At 44.2% G+C, this 18054-nt stretch overlaps 1 long non-coding RNA gene across 1 annotated transcript; it reads left to right on the forward strand.

The window, feature by feature from the left end:
• Positions 1-7999: 7999 nt before the first annotated feature.
• On the forward strand, positions 8000-8752 carry LOC136496881 (uncharacterized). The gene is made up of 3 exons (XR_010769151.1): positions 8000-8245; positions 8315-8533; positions 8617-8752. It is a non-coding gene; the product is annotated as an uncharacterized lncRNA (long non-coding RNA).
• Positions 8753-18054: the final 9302 nt, after the last annotated feature.

An 18054-nucleotide genomic window follows, 5' to 3' on the forward strand; every position in this document is an offset into this window, starting at 1 on the left:
CCTCAGTCAGACACCCACGTACTAACAGTCAGGTTGAGCATGCCAATGGCATGGTCCTCCAAGGACTTAAGCCACGCATCTTCGACCGACTCAACAAGTACACCGAGCGATGGGTTGTAGAGGTCCAATCAATCCTCTGGAGCTAGAGAATGACCCTGAATGGATCCATAGGGTTCACACCCTTCTTCCTGGCCTACGGAGCTAAAGCAGTGCTGCCCTCTGACCTCGACCATGGTGCCCCAAGAGTGAAGGTTTTCGACCATGACCGAGCCATGGAGGCTCAGCAAGACGCAGTCGACCTACTTGAGGAGGCCCATGAGATGACCGTCATCCGCTTCGCTCGCTACCAACAAACTCTCCGTAGGTACCATGAAAGGAAGATCAGGGGGAGGATCCTCGAAGTCAGTGATCTCATGCTCTGGAGGACCCAATAAATGAAGGAAAAACACAAACTCTCTCCACCATGGGATGGACCCTATACGGTAACTGAAGTAATCCGACCGGGCGCCTATCGACTAGAGGATGACAACAACAACGTTCTCACCAACACTTGGAACATTGAACAGCTACATCATTTTCCCCTAAATTTGGTCTTACCACTTTTTTGTCAAACACTTGCTCTTGTGAAGCATCCTAGCCTGAACACTTTTAGCTCGGGTCGATCGAGGGCTCCATGAGGGTACAATACTAAATACTACCTATTTTTTTTACTATCATATGGTAACAACCTTGTCCTCGAATGGAAGCACATTCTATTCCTTTGATTGCCCTACGTGACCTTGTTCTTACTCCTAACCGAACGCACCCCGCCACGACCTACGGTTATGAGCAGCCGAGCCCCGTGGGCCATGCCTAGGTTCTTAAAAGTTGTAGCCTATGGAACTAATGGGTAGGTGTGAAAAAAAAGGATAAAAACAAAAGCTATGCTAGGATAAAAACAAGGAATGGATAGTGATTCTATCACAAAAACAGAACTGATGTATTCATTAATATAAAAACTATTCACACAGGGTCTCACCCATGAACGCAACTATTACATTTTCTAACTACTTCTACTCCAAATACTACTGTGGCCACTCAACGACATCGCCTAACGCCAAAGGAGAGGCCACGACACACGCCGTTGGACATAACCACCGCCACAGGGGCCCTGCCCAGTTCCGCTTCCTCGACTTTGGCACGCGCAATTGGTACCTCAAGGACGTCGCACCCATAGATGCTTAGTAGAAGAGCATGGAGCTCCTGACCTTCTCATGCAGTCGAGGTAGCTCGTGGGTAGGGATGCTGCCACCAAGGTATGGCCACCATGGCTGGAAGAGATCCCATCAAACTTTATGAACTAGCCAACCTGAGCAGCTGTAGGCACAGAACCCTCCACTAGCACAATCCTGGGCAACTTCCCCTCCGACACGGCTCGCTCAGTGAAGATCCACCGGAAAAAAATCCACACATGGCTCCATCCCAAAAAAGTCCTCGCAGATGAATCCAGCGTGCCACCACCTTCAGCGGAAGCCGCCCCTTCTCAGGAAAAGATGGCCAGCACTACCTCGGGCAGCCTCCAACTTGACATCACACTCTAGATTCACTAAAGGATCTATGAGTCCTCCCCCTCGCTTACCCTCTCTCTCACTTAGGAACCACCATGACATACAGGCACTCTCGGTGAGGAGGAAAAAGCAGGAGAGGTAATAGTTGGAGAATAGGCAAAGAACTACAACTAGAAGCCCTCTCCCTCCCCCTATTTAAGGAGGAAACATGATAGCTGAAGAAGGGCAAAGGATCAGAGTGAAAAACTCTCTCCCTTCCCCCATTCAATACGGATGGGAAATGATGGGACGCACCCTAACCAATGGGACGCACACTGATCAATAGAACAACACCTGGTTAGACAGGATGTGGCCTAGGTATGGCCCACCACTACTACACGCCGGGCGCAAAAACAAAAGCGTCACCATGCATAGGCGGCTCTTCGCCTCCCCAGGCGGGACTTGGAAAAACCCAAACAATGGGATCTTCGCCATGAGAGACCATCGGGCTTCCTAAGTGAGAGAGAGGGTAAGCGAGCTAGGTAGGCCATCGAGAGATAGGTAAGGAGCAAAGGGACGCCCCATGTAGGCCATGCTGACTCCGTCATGAATGACGAGCACGGGGCCCGATCAAACATTTCCGATTGGAGCTCTTCAAACCCCATCACTCGAGTCATCAAGGTAACACTACCAACACCTGCTATTTCTTTATATAATCATTCATACATTTATACACGCATTCATTCCATACGCCCATGCCCCCCGGACAATTCGGGCCCTGAATCACCCGAGGGCTCAAGAACTAAGGCATCACACGTGCGGTAAAATGCATCACAACGCTCCATGTTACATCACAAAGCGGTAGTTGCCTCATTTAACATGAGCAATGACTGACCAGGGTTTGAAGGTTAGCCCACAAAGGACTCGAGGTCACCTCACGACAAACAGAGCTAGGGGAGAAAACATAGATGAGCCCCGTGCAGCCCTCGCCCAGACTACCCTGAAGTGGACAGGGTCATCTCAACCTTCTCATTCGATCCTAAACCTCTTGCCAAACCCACAGAATCTCCATCGAGGGGAGGCCAGCGGGCAACCCAGGTTGGTCTTCGAAATGACCCAGGCATCTACCGGGTTGTAGGCAAAGGAGCAGTGAAATGTCACAAGAGGGCTATGCTGACCCTATCATGAACAACGGACCTGGATTCCACTCAATCATACCCGTTAGTGAGCTCATCGAGTGCATCACTCAAGCCCGAACGATCAAGGCAAGAGACAAAGCTCAGCCCCTCTGGTTGTGAGAAACTAAGGATGGGGTAATGCACAAAACTCAAACCGATCCCTATCAAACCTAATGGGGCTCAGGGGCTCAACATCCCTAAACTAACTGCCTCGGCTACACGGGCTGCATCGAGGCCAGGATCCACGAGCACCATCTCGCCTGATCCCTAAAACTAACTACCTCGGCTACGTGGGCTGCACCAAGGCTAGGGTCTGTGAGCTCCGTCTCGCCCAATCCCTAAACTAACTACCTCAGCTATGTAGGCTGCATCGAGGCCAGGATCCACGAGCACCGACTCACCCAATCCCTAAAAGCTTACTAAAAACTGCCTCGGCTGCGCACGGCACCTTGGTTGACAACTCTGTCTCGACTAAAATGCATGCACACACGCCTGCTAACAAAACCCCCCAGACGATCCTACCTGAATCGCCCAGGGGCTAAGGGGCTACACTCGTGGGTGAGCTCACGCGCACCCGCTGATAAAATGAAACATCCCCCTCTGGCAACACGAAAAACCCCCAGATGATTCTACCCGAATAGCTCAGGGGCTACACCCGTAGATACGCTCACGCGCACCCACCATCAAAACAAAAATCCCCTAGATGATTCTACCTGAATCGCCTGGGGGCTCAGGGGATCTTGTCGGGTTCATAAACCCGAGGTCCCTCATGGACTGGCTTCCCTGCAAAGGCTCAGCCCAGCAGACGAACGCTATGAATAATGCGCAGCTCTTGGGTCGGCCCAAGTACCTAAACTACAGGCCAGTAGGGCAATCCAATCTCAAACCAGAGCACTCGCTTCGGTCTCTAGCCCACCTCTAGACGACCTCTCCAACCGGAAGGCCAAGCCAAACACCACTTTCGACTCCGACCGGAGATGCACCAAACCCCTACTTAGAACTCCTCTCCGGCTGGCGTAATTAGAGCCGACTAGGACCAACCGACCGGGGATGCCCGCTCGGTAAGGTCTAGGAAACAGACAAAGAGGATAAGGCAGCACACTCAAGTCAACTGCAAATACCAAGGACCGTACCCTGTACACCTGCAGGAAAGTACCCTACGACCTCCCTGGCATGACAGAACACAAGTAGTGTTGTAGGCGCTGATATTTTCCCCTATAGTGTTGTGGGCGCCCTCAACTCTCATCCTAGACAAATACGATAAGGCTCCCCCACGTACCTCTGAGGCATCAACAGTGTTGTGGGCGCCGGTATTTACCGTACTAGGTGAATATGGTAAAACCCCTTGCATGCCTCTAGGTATTAATAGTATGGCAGGCACCGACATCTGCCATACCGGAAGAAGACGACGCAACCTCCCACATGCATCTGACATTCAATAATATTGTGGGCGCCTACCATCATCTCGTTCCCACTGGCGTGGGCAACAAGATTTAGTAAACATACACACTCTCTCCCTCTCACTTGTAAAGGCCATCCCCTTTATCTACAAAAGGGGATGTGCTCTTTTCGACACAACTAAGTTCATTCAGATCGATCAAGTTCACTAGTACACAACAACAGAACCACTAGGTTCAAACCACAAGCACACGCTCGAACACTTAGCTCATAGCATGGCTCCCGTCACTCTCGGCCTTTCTGACTGGAGTCCGACCAGACCTCTTGTACCCCCTATTTTTCTCTTTCTCATTTATAACCCCACTGTAAACTTCGAGCAACTAGGCTCAGGAATAAAGTCGCCAACCGACTCAAACTAGACGTAGGGCACATTGCCTGAACCAGTATAAACCCTGTGTCATTGAGTGCTAGGCGACCTCCGATCACAACGTACGACAAAACTATAAATATTTACATGTTGGTCAGTTTCTACACCGATAATCTCCCTTTCTCGTGGTCGGACTCTAAGTGGACATACTTGGTCCACTGCGAGGAAATTTTTTATTTTGTACTTGAGGTCCTTACATCATTCTGGCAAGCCTTACTTGGGAAAGCTTGTGCTCGGCCAGACAGTTAAGCTGGTCGGCTATGGTCCACAACTGCTCGGTGACTCATTATGGTGGTCGGACTATGAGTCTGACTGCTAGGCTTTGTTTACATCTGCTCGAACAAGCTCAAGACGGTGTTGCACAGAGGATACAAGGCGCTCGGGGACTTGTTGTGGGAGATATGACCTTGGATACCCATAGCAGACTACATGAGTTGGGCTCCTAGGGGCGGTCCAGCCCACAAGATGAAGACCTATAGTGCACGACACTGCTCGGCGTGTACCGCAAGACATCAAGGACGGTATCCTGAAGATACTACGAGATCTGTTAGGATATGTTCGATTCTATGATTCCTGTAATTTGTTATTACTTTTCGATTATCTCCTAGATCTAACCGATTTGTAACCTTGCCCCCAGACTATATAAGGTGGATAGGGACCCTCTCAAAACATAGGCAATATTATATAAATCTAATACATACCAACAGACCATAGGAGTAGGGTATTATGTCGCGCTGACGGCCCGAACCTGTCCAACTCTTGTGTCTCTGTTGCCTTGTTGTTCTCGATTACACGCATCTCTGCCGATCAATCTATCTTTGTGGGATACCCCTCAGAGGACTGCCGATGATATTCTGTCGACAGTTAGTTTGCTTGATATTGGACTAATTTTAATTTTTGTTACATATTATGGGATTTCACATATATGTTTTATCCATGTGATCATCTGTTATATAGGATTGTAGTATTATCAATAATATGTATTGTCACATCCCAAAATTTTTGATTTTGGGTTCTACATGGAAAATACTAAATAAAATAAATGGTTTCAATATTTGTATAAATTTTCCAAGATTAATTAAGTTTGTGCTAATTTAAATATAAAAAATTGTGGTTTCAAACTTTTCATATTAATTTGATGGGCTTTTCGTGATGTGATGTTTACTTGTGTGACTTTGTGTGTTGTGTGTTGCGTAAAATTTTCAAAACACGTTTAGTTAGTCGCTTATCTTCCTCCAGTTTGTCTCTGTCTTTTTTAATCAAATCTCTGCTTTATCGGTCTTAACCTTTTCATTTGGAGCTTGCTAAGATCCTTTTCTTCTGCTCCAAATCACTCCTTTTGAGTTCATCATCCATAAACCGATCTATCAAAACCTCTCTGGAATTTTTCCAGCTTTTTCTAGAATTCTTTCCTACTTTTCTAGGATCATAGTATAATTTTTAGATGCTCCAAAATATCTTTTTATAAGCTCCAAATACTTTATTTGGATTCCTCATGTTTGAACATGTCTCAGAGAGTTTCTTCCAAATTTTTGGAGCCTTTAGAGTATTTTTCGCGGCCTAAATATCAATTCTAGACTTTTCTAAAATTATTTTATTCATAAAATTAATTAAATTCGAAATAATAATATATCTCGTTTTTTCACCGACCTTAAACCCTATCACTATATATATATATATATATATATATATATATATATATATATATATATATATATATATATATATATATATATATGACGGTGTTGTGCTCGATGCGCTGATTTCAGATCTAAAATCATTTTTCCGAGTCGCCACTCCTAACGTGCTACATCTGGCGCCAAAGTTTGGATAAGTTAGGTTTTCGACAAACTCTCTGTCGAGTATTTCCGGTCAAACCCTCATGTTCCGGTAAAAACCACCACCACCACAAGGTAGCTCTCGTCGTTCTCTAGTTCTTTGTGCCCTTCCTTTCTTGAATCCGTCACCATATGACCTTTTTCCGTTTCTCCTCTCATTTCCGACGTGGTAATCCGGCGAACTCCATGAACGTTCTTCGAGCTCCACTGTTTCCGGCCGGACTACTGTGCAGCGCCCCGGCCTGGAGCGTGCACGTGCCTCGGCCACCTCTCCCGCGCATCTAACTGCCGCCTGGGCCACGGCCCCGCGCTCGCACCACCTCACGCAGAGAGCAGAGCAGGTCGCCGTCTGTGCCGCTCGGCACTGCCCTATGCAGGCCGTGCTCGGCCTCGTGCCTCGGGCTAGGAGCCCTACCGCGCGGCCGCGTGGTGCCCACCTCGGCCGGCCGCCGGCCAGGCCCACCGTCCAGCCACCATCCATCCCCACAACAGATGGTTCAATCATCTATATCCATGTTCTGTACGAGCAGCTCAAGGAGGAAGATGGTGATAATTACGAAAATGCCACTGATTCGTAATATGTTGACTGTTTCCGTTTTAGTTCATTCAATTGCGTTAGTACCGTGACTCTAATTTTTTTACAATTTGGCTCTTTTTTTTATTTGAAAGTTTCTCATAAATAGATCCTTGACGGAAAGAATTCAGGAAATAGACCCTTAGTTCGGCGTCATTGATGCTGATGCCAAGCTAGATGCCAGCGTCTCTGACGCCGAGCTCCTGGGCACGGTCGATGATCTACCAGGGGGCTCGGCGCCAGAGTGACTAGCGCCGAGCTCCCTGCATTTAATCCCGGCCCAACCTTCTTGCCCGAGCGTTCTTCCTCTTCTTTCTCCTCCCTCTCGGGTTTTTCTTTTCCCACTTCACCCTAGCTGTCGAATCGTCATATTAGATCTTGAAAACCTTATTTGATCTGTAGATCTTCGAGAGCAAGGTATCATCGCTCCCCTCATTTTTTCGCATCAATTCGATATATATTAGTCGGATTTTTAAACCTAAGAATCGTCATCACTTAGGGTTTTATTGTATCCCTCAATATATGTATTATACAACCGTAGGTTGATTCCAAGGCGTGGAAAAAGCTAGCAAACCTAGGTGCATGTAGTTATGTTATGGGTTCATTGTTGTGGATCAAATGAGAAACCCTAGGTTTAGGGTTTAATGTTAACTGCTTTCGGTTCTTAGAATGAAATTGGTTGTATTATAGTTATGATTCTCATTGATATTTATTTGTGATGTTTTGATTTATGTTTGTTAAATTACATCTGTTTTATTAGATGCAAGAAATGTTTCATGAGGAGTTTTGATGAAAATGGGGTCGTCCTCGAGAATTATACCCCGACGCGATGTCCTCGTCCCTCCTGACCTTCCTATCCCTAACTGTGACTATGGTTTCCCGGCACATGTTTTTCAATCGAAATATCCGGACACAGCGGTGCGTTGCTTCTACACATGTACTCGATTTAATGTAAGAAATTATTTGCACTATCCTTTTTCTTTATTTGTGTAAGTATGCTACTAATATTTTGTTGGAATCTCGTTATGTAGGACCATGATAGGTGTTTTTTCTTTCAGTGGATCGATGGTGCAGACAAGTTTGATCCTAGGTACCTCTTTTTCGACGATTGGTTTAGAGGGAGACATCCACGTGAGCACTTCAAGCGGTGGGTTCCACCCCCTAACCCTCCACCAATGATGGCTAAGGAGAAGCATCTAGCCACAGTTAGACGACTCGAGGAACCTCCTCTGTGCGATTGCGGAGATTAAGCTGTGATAAACCCTGAGAATACATTGGAGTTTGTGTGTCCAAACAAGCATGAAGTAAGTGCAAAGTGTGTGTGTTGAAATCTTAAGCTATGTGTGTTCATGTACTAATGTCTCATTATTTAGGTGTTTTCAATGGCGAAGTGTCATTTCAAGGAGTGGTTGTATGGTCCTAAGAACCAATGGCCGGAAGAACCGCGGAGGGTTAAGGAAAAGAAGAAAGAAAGGGTAATCTATAAAGCACCTCCTGTCATGTGTGAATGTGCTGTAAAATCCAACTATGGCCTAGTCCCTTCGGAGCTTGGAATAGGCCATTATTGCGGCCATATGATTGAGTATGATGAGGTTCGTTATTTTTCTGGTAAACATGAAATCATATTTTGTTTGTTTTGCTAAGACATATATGATATAATATTACTTTTGAACAGAGCACTAGGAAATGCAGTTGGGAATGTTATGATGGTCAAGCTAAGTTTTTGGATGAACTGAAGAAGAGGCAACTAATTGCATGGAAGAGGGGATATGGACCTGACTACGTCAACCTATTCGTTAAACATCACAAAGAAAAGATGTGTGAGTTTGCTAAACAACACGGTATTTGTAACCCGATTGATATTGGACTTAACAAATGGGGATTGGAGAGGCGGATGACGTCAGAGGAGGAGAGGGCAAGGTATGAGGCAAGGGAGGAGATAAGAGTATAAATGCAGGTCTTGAACGAGCATGTTGCTACATTATGTGCCAGTGAGTGCTAGAAAACCTTTTTTCGTTGCCTGGTTTTAAATGTAATATAATCACGTTGCTAACTGATTGCATTTTATACATGAAGGGATTGGTTGTAGCGAGGAACATGCCATAGAGGTGGCTCATGCAAGGTATGAGGAGAAGAAGTTAGATGACCATAGATAGCGAGCTGGTCGCACCGTTCAATCACCGATTGTGTTGTCTGATGAGGGAGACAAGGATGAGGATGACACTGCTAGATTGAGTAAGCTCATTGCTCTAGCAGAGGCGGGCATGTATGCATAGGAGGCTGAGGATGACACTGGCAGACTTAGTGAGCTTATCGCTCTAGCAGAGGCGGGCATGCAGGCGCAGGAGGCTAAGGACGACACTAACAGACTGAGTGAGCTCATCGCTCTAGCAGAGGCGGGCTTATAGGCGGGGGAGGATGATGATGCGTTCTTCACTCAGGCCGCAGCAGTCGCAGATGAAGCGGAGGCTGCTTACTACAAGCGACAGGTAGGTCAGAGCAACGTAGTTGAGCCTAGCCACAGCAACAGGGTTATAGTAGAGGACTGGTATTCGGATGATGAGTTGCTTACTCAGTACATTTCAGACTGAGGATTTGGAAGTGCATTTGCCCCTATGTCTACTATCGGCACGTAGTTGTAGTATTAATATGTTGTGTAATGTGGCATAGTATTGAACTTTTCATTATGTGATTGTTTTTATTATCTATGGTCTTAATATTCCGCTTAATGATACGGACGTATTGAAATGTGAACACGTGCTGCAAAAAAAACCTAACGACATACGACATTATATAAATCAACACACGAAACACATCAAATGGCATGTGACTACATGTACCGAACCTAGGTACAGAGTTTCCTTTGACTAAACCTAACATGCCTTAGGTAATTAAACCATGCCTTAGGTAATTAAACATAACATGCCTTAGGTAATTAAACCTGGGTACATGTGAAAAAGATAAAGTCATCCTAGTAGTGTGGCCACATAGCAAATTGTGTTGCACCTTCTCCATAGTAGCCTCCCGTTGTTGTTGGTGGTGGTGGCGGGGGCGACGGGGGAGGCCCCTTGTTCTTGTGGTTAGGGTAGGTGCAATATAGATCATTGTAGAGTGCCTCCTATGAATCAGCACCATTGTTGTTGTCGTCCTATCCGTCGTCCTTGTAACCGCTGCTAACTTTCCATTCTAGATCGAAGATATGGTCCTGTAGGTAGTAGATGTACTCCGCATGTGGATAAATACGTCGAGAATCGACCCACCTACTAAACCTATAGTTTTCTTCAGCCAAGGAAGACTACAATAAGTATGTCGTGTAAGTTATATACAAGACAAACATATTAAAGAAACAAATAGTAATAGCAATTACCCATGCTCACAGGCATTTGAAGAAACGATGACCTCTATCTATTCCCTCGGTGAACATCTACACTAGGCAGTCCTCACCATGCATGCATTTTGGCCACTCTTCTTTTCTTTTATCGTATCCTCTCAGTGGTGCCTCTTTGGTAAAATCACTTTTGCTCTCAACTAGGAACCTCTCATAAAGAGCTTCCTCAAAGAAATCGGGACCAAGAGGACCCTCCCACCCCCAGGTAGTTCCCTTCCCCTTTCCTCTTCCTCTAGACGACCCTCCAGACATTGGTACTGCAACGAAAGCAAATGCTGAGGAGTGTTCTTCTTCCTTGTTGTGTGTGTGAATGAGAGGGAGTGAGTGGTTATTTATAGGTTGAGAGGAGGAATGGAGGCCTCTCAATGTGCCATGTCAGCGATCTGTGTGCCTCTTCACCTCAGCCCTTAGATAAAATAGTCATAAGATGGATGGTGGAGATAGAGTGGAGTTGTGCTTCCTTGCATGCCAGTACTATATCAGTGATGTGATAATTCGATGCTGTCCTTATATCTGAAAAGTCTATGTTTATTGTCTAAAAAGCATAGATTCGTTCACTGTTGCTTGGTAACCCTAGATTCATCTACAAAGTGTATGTATGATATGTTTGGATTATACATGTTCTAATAAATTTATAGTTAATCTGTGTACTACATTTATGCCTTTGTAGAAGTGTAGTATGATTAATGTTTCACAGGAAAAATTTGCAAGAGTTTGCCTTGTTTTAGGAGCATCCACAGTTACAAACAGAGACATCAATATATATTCTAAACATTTAATCATCCAAGGAGCATAATGCAACCACAACGAATATCACAACCAACATAATATGTCATGCAAAGTCCAAATAGTCCACAATGTCCATACAATCACAAATAGTTATAGAAAAGTAAATACAAAATCCATAATAGTTCATACTAACAGCTACCACATCCCTCACTGCCTCCTACTCTTGCCCTTACCCTTGTGACCCAGAGCGCTGGTGCCTGGAGTGTAAGGGTCATATAGATGGCATCGCCTAGTGCCTAGAGGTGGTGTAGGATGAGTCAAGTGTAACACCCTAGGTGTTAGCCTTGCATAAATTGACTTGCATAGCATGAGCATGAGCTTCAAGCATTCATATTTAAGCTTTTACATTTGAAACATATGAAACATGCTTGTTATTTTATGTTTCTTGTTTATATGCATATGATCATGAGTGAGTACATATAAATGGTTGATGTGAGTCACAAAAAAACATATTAGCTACACTTAGGTTAACAAATGGAACATTGTTCATGAAGACCACTTTTCATGATCAAGTACTTAAGTGATGTTATATGTGTTGACCTGGATAGCCCTATGTGTGACCAATGCATGAAATGAGTGTGTGACCTTACAAATAGCTTAAACATGTTTAGAAGATCATGATGAACAACTTTGGTATTCATGGTTAGGGGTAATTTGGTCACTAAGCCATAGTTGAGTGTATACCATCATTTAAATGTGAAGGGTTTGACCAAGTTTGAATCATATGCTAGAGACTTTGCATGTAGGTGGTCACTAAAGCAAAGTTGTAGTATTTGGCAAGAGGAACAACTTTTATTTTTGGGTTATTGATTGGTTTAGCTCCTAACATGCTGGAATTAGGCTCACAAGAATCATCAAATCCTTGTTTTCAGCACTTAGTAATTTTTTCTAAGTTTTTAACCCTGACAGTGCTGACAGCCCGACTTTGGGATGACATAACTTGAGATTGGTTAAGATTTAGGGCTTGAATTCTAAACAAGAATTGGAGCTGGTACTTTGGGCTCTAACATTGGTTTAGGAAATTTTTGCTAACAGTCCATGGATTTGGAGATTTCTTCGCTGCAAACCACGCTGTTAGGCTTAGCATTGCGGTGACTGGATGAACTGAATCCACGCCTTCGGTGGCTGACCGTCACAGAGCATGCACGCCATGTGGACATGAGGATGGCCACACATCACTGGCATCCTGCCCAGCGTGGCTGTGTCGGGCCCGAGCGCACCTTATCAGCCCCAACGCTCGCCTGCACTGCCCCACGTTCTCCATTTTGGTTTTCTGGCCTCCTCCTTCGTCGGCCAAAGCACCACAGCAGCCGCCGAGCACCGCCTCGCCTCTATCATCGCCTCGCGTGTGCTGCACCGCACCACCACCATCTCCATCTCGACCGTAGCTGCGCCACATCCACCTCTACCCACTGTTCACCTAAACGGTCGTTTAGTCTGTTTAAACACCGTGTAAAAGCTACATGGTGGTGCGCCATTTCTGTTTAATCACCCGTTTACCCCGTTTAATTGGTTGTTTAGCCCGTTTAATGGGATGTTTTGCCCGAATAATGGCTAAACGGTAGGTGACCGACTGTTTACCGTTTAGCGTTTAGGAAAACACTGCCTCCACCGCCTCGGTGTGTTGGCTGTATCAATTGCGCTTTGGTGAGGGCATATTGCCTTTTTTTCCCTCTCGCCGGAACCTCGGCTGCCATGGCCGCCTCCATGGCAAGCTTGCCACTGCTTGGCTCGCATGCGCCTTTCTTCCGATTGTTGGCATTAGAGCTTGGTTAGGATAGGTATTAGCTTGTGTTAAGACGTTACCTCCGTTGGTGGTCTCGTCGGCACGGAACATGATGACCCGCGCCACCGCGTTCTGACCTCTACGCCACCGCGCTGTGGCCATGCTTCGTCAGAGCTTTTCATTAGGCTTGTGTAGTTGAAATAGCGTCACTAGGTCACCATGTTGCTATTGCGCACTTCACCTGGTTTCGCCGTGGCCGGAGACGGCCGGCACATCGCAGAGCCGCGCCGCCGTGCCGCCATGGCCGGCGACGAGCCCGCTCCGCCACACCTGCACGACCACCACCTAGACCATCTGACACGGTTTGAGTAGTAGATCATGTTGGTGCCCTTGGCCTCACCGGAAAGCTCACCAGTGATAAGCCATGGCAAACCAGCGTCGAGCAGCGCCGCCTGCTCTGTTTTGTCTCACTGACTGGTGGGCCGACTTACCAGTGGGCCCTCGTTGACAGTGACTGTAGTGTTGAAAGCTAGTGCATTCATTTCCTGTTTTATGTACATCTTTGAAAATAGATAAGTTGAGCTGTGTAGATTCAAAAATTGTGAACCAAATTTTGTAGTGTTCCTTAAGAAGTGTAATATTTATGAAAAATATGATATTAGCATGTGTAGTAGAGTTTTTGGAGGATTTAAAATGAAACTTGAAATGTGTTTTTAAATGTATGTAAAGTTGTTTATTTTATATCTAGAGTTCCTATGCCCCAAAAATTATGAAATTTATGTGGTGAGCTGTTCTTGACAAGTATAAGCTCTGGTAAAAATTTGAGGATCAGTGCATGTATGGATTTGTAGTTATAGATTTTCCTTTTATAATTGGGTGATCCTTGTATGAAGTTTTATAAATTAATTATGAATCCAATATTCATGAAATTTGTTGAAAGTTGTCCTAGTACCATATGGATGCTAAGAAAAATATAAAATCTGTTGCTTGACACTTTTCACTAGGGTTTTCTATTTATGCTATTTTAAGCCTTTCTACCTTGTCATTTTTGCATAGAAGGTTTTACTTGGTAAAATGGCATGAAACTTTTACAGTAGTCTATTCGTAGCATTCGTAAGGTACTATAAATTTTTGAGAATTTATGATGCAAATTTAGTATATGTTTATTATTTTCCCTTAATTATTTAATTAAAATAAGAAAGGCATTGAAATAATTAGATTGTGATTAAGCATGATGTTTTCTATGGTTCTTATGATGCATAGTAACTGTTGATGTCAATGGTAAAGTTTAGAAGCCATTGGTTGTATACAAATAACTAATTATCGCTTTATCATTCAAATACAGGACTGCATGTATAGTTTTGATTGTGTGGATGATTTCATATGGATAATGGTCCCTACTGTAAAACTTATTAATAACAAAGTTGTAGATAACCTACTAATCTACCTTGTGTTAAATTTTCACAGCCATAGGACTTAGGGTTTTTGAGTTCTAGCTGTTACAAGTTTGCTGTCCGAAAGGTTTACTTTCTTGATAGATTTGATTGAATGATTTGTTTGCCCAATTTAACTCTTGAATCATAGTGAGAGTATTAAAGGAAAGTTGTAGATAATTTTATAAGCTTTCTTGAAAGTCCAAGATCACAACATTTGTATAAGTAGAACTTCAGTTATGAGTAAAATGAGTAGCTGCTGTTTTGTGATATAGTAGATGCATTGTTGAAGTAGTTAATTAAATAATCAAGAAGAGATATGCACATACTCAGTAGAACATGATGCACTTGTTATTACTTTAGCACCATGATGTTAAGAATACATACAAGAATGCATTCATCATGTGTCATCATATTATACTTGTCAGCATGTGTGCATTCGCAATATCTTATGCCATACTCATGCATCTAGGATCGACAGAGGAGATAACATTGCTTGAGTTTAACGAAGGAGAGGAAGGGGACCAGCAGAAGATTCCTTAAGCTGCAGCTCCTGAAGAAGAGGAGCAGAACCCAGAAGAGCTTCTAGAGTGCCCTGATCACCACCCCACTTCCTTCCTAAAAGGCAAGCCCCAGAGCATTCTAAGTCTCCTAGTATTTTACAAAATATTACTCAAGTCCTTATGATTGATGCATTAGGTTATAAGAGTTGAATGGAACCACTTGATGCATATAAATTCCTTGTCCAAATATATACACCTTTAACCCTATGTAGGTCCAGGATCGAATATGTGCTTAGCCATGCTTAGACCAGTAGAAGTCGGGTGATTTCCTGTCACCTGCGAGATATAGGTGGATACCGAAGCACGGTTGGCTATATTTGCTATCGTAGAACAGAACCATGGGGTAAAAGAAAATCAAGGCTGGGCAGAGTCTATGTGTAAGTTGACTCATGTGATTCCGTCTATGCCGATCAAGGACCGTACCGTTGTTGGAACTTCTGACAAGATAGAATGCATGCCTATTGCTTAGCTGGCCGGATAACTCGTTCTGACCACGAAGCCAAGTAGCTCAACTCAGGCTAGGCCCTATTCTATTGTGCGCTCCTTGCGGGGAGCCAGACTGAGCCCAAGGGTAGGCTAGGCCTGAACGTCCTGGCATTTGGTGTCTCCGATTGTGCGGTGCGGTACGAACCCATGAAATGTGTACCTGAGTTGTACCAAAGGTGACCTAAGGCGACTAATGATCTGGTCTACCTGGGTTTGTGTTAGGAATAAATTCCCAGCTGGTTGAAATCGATTCGAATCGCCGTCTCTCCCGGATAGTGAGAAACATGGCTAGCTCTAGCATTGTAGTAACTATGTTATGGAACATGATGGTTCGCATGAACAGGGATTACAATACCTGCTATGGTTACTATTGTATGCTATTAAAATGATATACCACATGTTTAGCATAGGATAGTTGCTAATTTAGAGATGGATAGTCATAAGTAACTTGATAACAGAATTATAATTGTATAATTTAGTTAATCGCCTTTTATGCAAAATGTTGTCAAGCTACATCCACTTATACAGCCTTGCATGATCCTTAGAGTCATTTTATTTCTGGTTTATGATGGGTAAGTCTAGCTGAGTACCTTCTCGTACTCAGGGTTTATTTCCCATTGTTCAGATGGCACTTTGTATCATGGTTATTGCAAGAGTTGCTTCTATCCCACTGTGGTTGAGGAGTAAGCCTTTGGCAGGCTTCTTTATTAATCCTTCTACATGCTTTTGTGGACTGTGATCGTATATTGGCACTATATTAAACTATGTTGGAAACTTTACTTTCAAACTTAATTTGCTTCTGCTTTTATCCATTAAACTTGGTTTGTAATAACTTTGTTTCATACTCTGATGATAGAAATGTATCTGTGAACTTTATGTAATATGTGACATGTATGTTGAATCATGTACGATCTTGGTTGTTGTAAATCATTTATCGAGGCCCGTCGTGGTACTCGACGGACTACCGGGTTTATATGGGTTCAAGTATGACAGTGCGATCGCTTGGCTTGGGTGCCATTGTACTTGTACTCTTATAAATTAGTCGGTTCTACGACAGCTGGCATCAGAGCAAGATTCAACGTTAATTGTCACATGTGTATTTAAAACAAAAGTTTTTGTTTTCTAAAACCTTTTCTAGCAACTGATAGCTATATAAATAGGTATTTGAAATCTAATGTGTGCCAGTGATCACTTTCCTTATGCCCAAATTAAGGACTATTAGGTGGCTATTTAAGTACTAACATGGGGGTTTATACTTTCGTCGTCCATACGGCGTGCTATTGTATGGATGCCATTCATTTGAATGGTAATGTATGGATCAAATGCCTCTACGCCAAGGTAAGTTGATGAGTGGCATGACCGCAAGATGTGAGCATGCGATCAGGGAGAGTTAGTTTTGGTACGGCTATGTATGCGTGCTTGCATGTGTATATGGCGCGTATTTAATTATGGGTATAAACTGTTATCGGGTAGCTTTGATATGGAAGTATATGTATGGGTATACATATATGGAAGTATTTAGATTTACATTCTGCATATTTAATTATGGGTTTGGGCTGAAATAAAACTCTTATGTAGGTACACTAACAACAAAATGTGTAGCTCGACTAGTTACGCTATATATGAGAGAACATATGTATGCCACTGTATATGTCATTAGAAATAATTTTTCCTAAGTTTGTGAGGACGTACGGAACGAGCATGCATCATGATAATTATCATTCAAATAATTACATTGTTTCTTCCCCTATAAATTTCTTACTCGGTTATGTAACTCTTATCCATTATGGCCTTATCTCACACAAAGTTGTACATGTTGATGGTATAGATGGCAGCACCAACTGGATGTGAGAATTTCCTGATGGTTTTCGGAATGCCTACACTACTGTGGAGAGTTTTGCACTTTGCGGGGTACCATGAACCACCCCTTTATCATTGGAATGAAGAGTACTTGGAGGGACAGCCATGGTACGAGGTGCGGCTAACTATACCAGCCCGCACCCAAGCACCCTTCTGGCAGGAGTGGAAGGCAGAATCGGAAGGGAAAACTCCTTGGGAGGCTGCCCAAGTAGTGGCCTTTGAGGTTTTGAGTCAAATCTACCAGTAGCATGGGGATGCACTTACTGGCAGTGCAGCGAGTATATTTCCTTGGGTGGATCTGTCCACCACAATATGGGAACAATGCAACCAAAATGCATTGATCTGAGATCGGGATGAGCGGGCAAATAGCTCTAGTCCCACTATGAGTGCCATGTTTGCAGTGATAAAGATGTTTTGTGCACGCCAGGACACTAGGGATTTCTGGCAGGAATCATACACCACTTGCATGGACAAGCTCATGAGAGCTGAAGCCGCACAACGCAAGCTCAAGAAGTGTGTGCACAAGCAAAAGAAAGCCACAAGTAAAGCCCGATGAGAATCTGACCAAGCCTATGGAGCTTTGGGCACTCTCCATGCCCAAATGGAGCAAGTGGATCAACAAAGAGCAGCAGCCCAAGAAGCAAGAGCTAATGATCAAGCGTTACTTGTAGAACTACGGGAGCAGTTGGAGGCCACCCATGCTGAGGTGTCCACAACTAGACGCTAGTGAGATACAACAGAAAACCGTGCTGCTACAGTAAGGATAGAATGGGATAGGCACCGCGACATGAGTAATGCCCAGGACCATGCCGAAAGGGGCTTACGTCAGCAGCTTGCATAGGCTCAACTTCAAGTGATGAACCTTCAG

This window comes from Miscanthus floridulus, chromosome 12 (genome assembly GCF_019320115.1).
Source record: "Miscanthus floridulus cultivar M001 chromosome 12, ASM1932011v1, whole genome shotgun sequence".
Lineage (NCBI taxonomy): Eukaryota > Viridiplantae > Streptophyta > Magnoliopsida > Poales > Poaceae > Miscanthus > Miscanthus floridulus.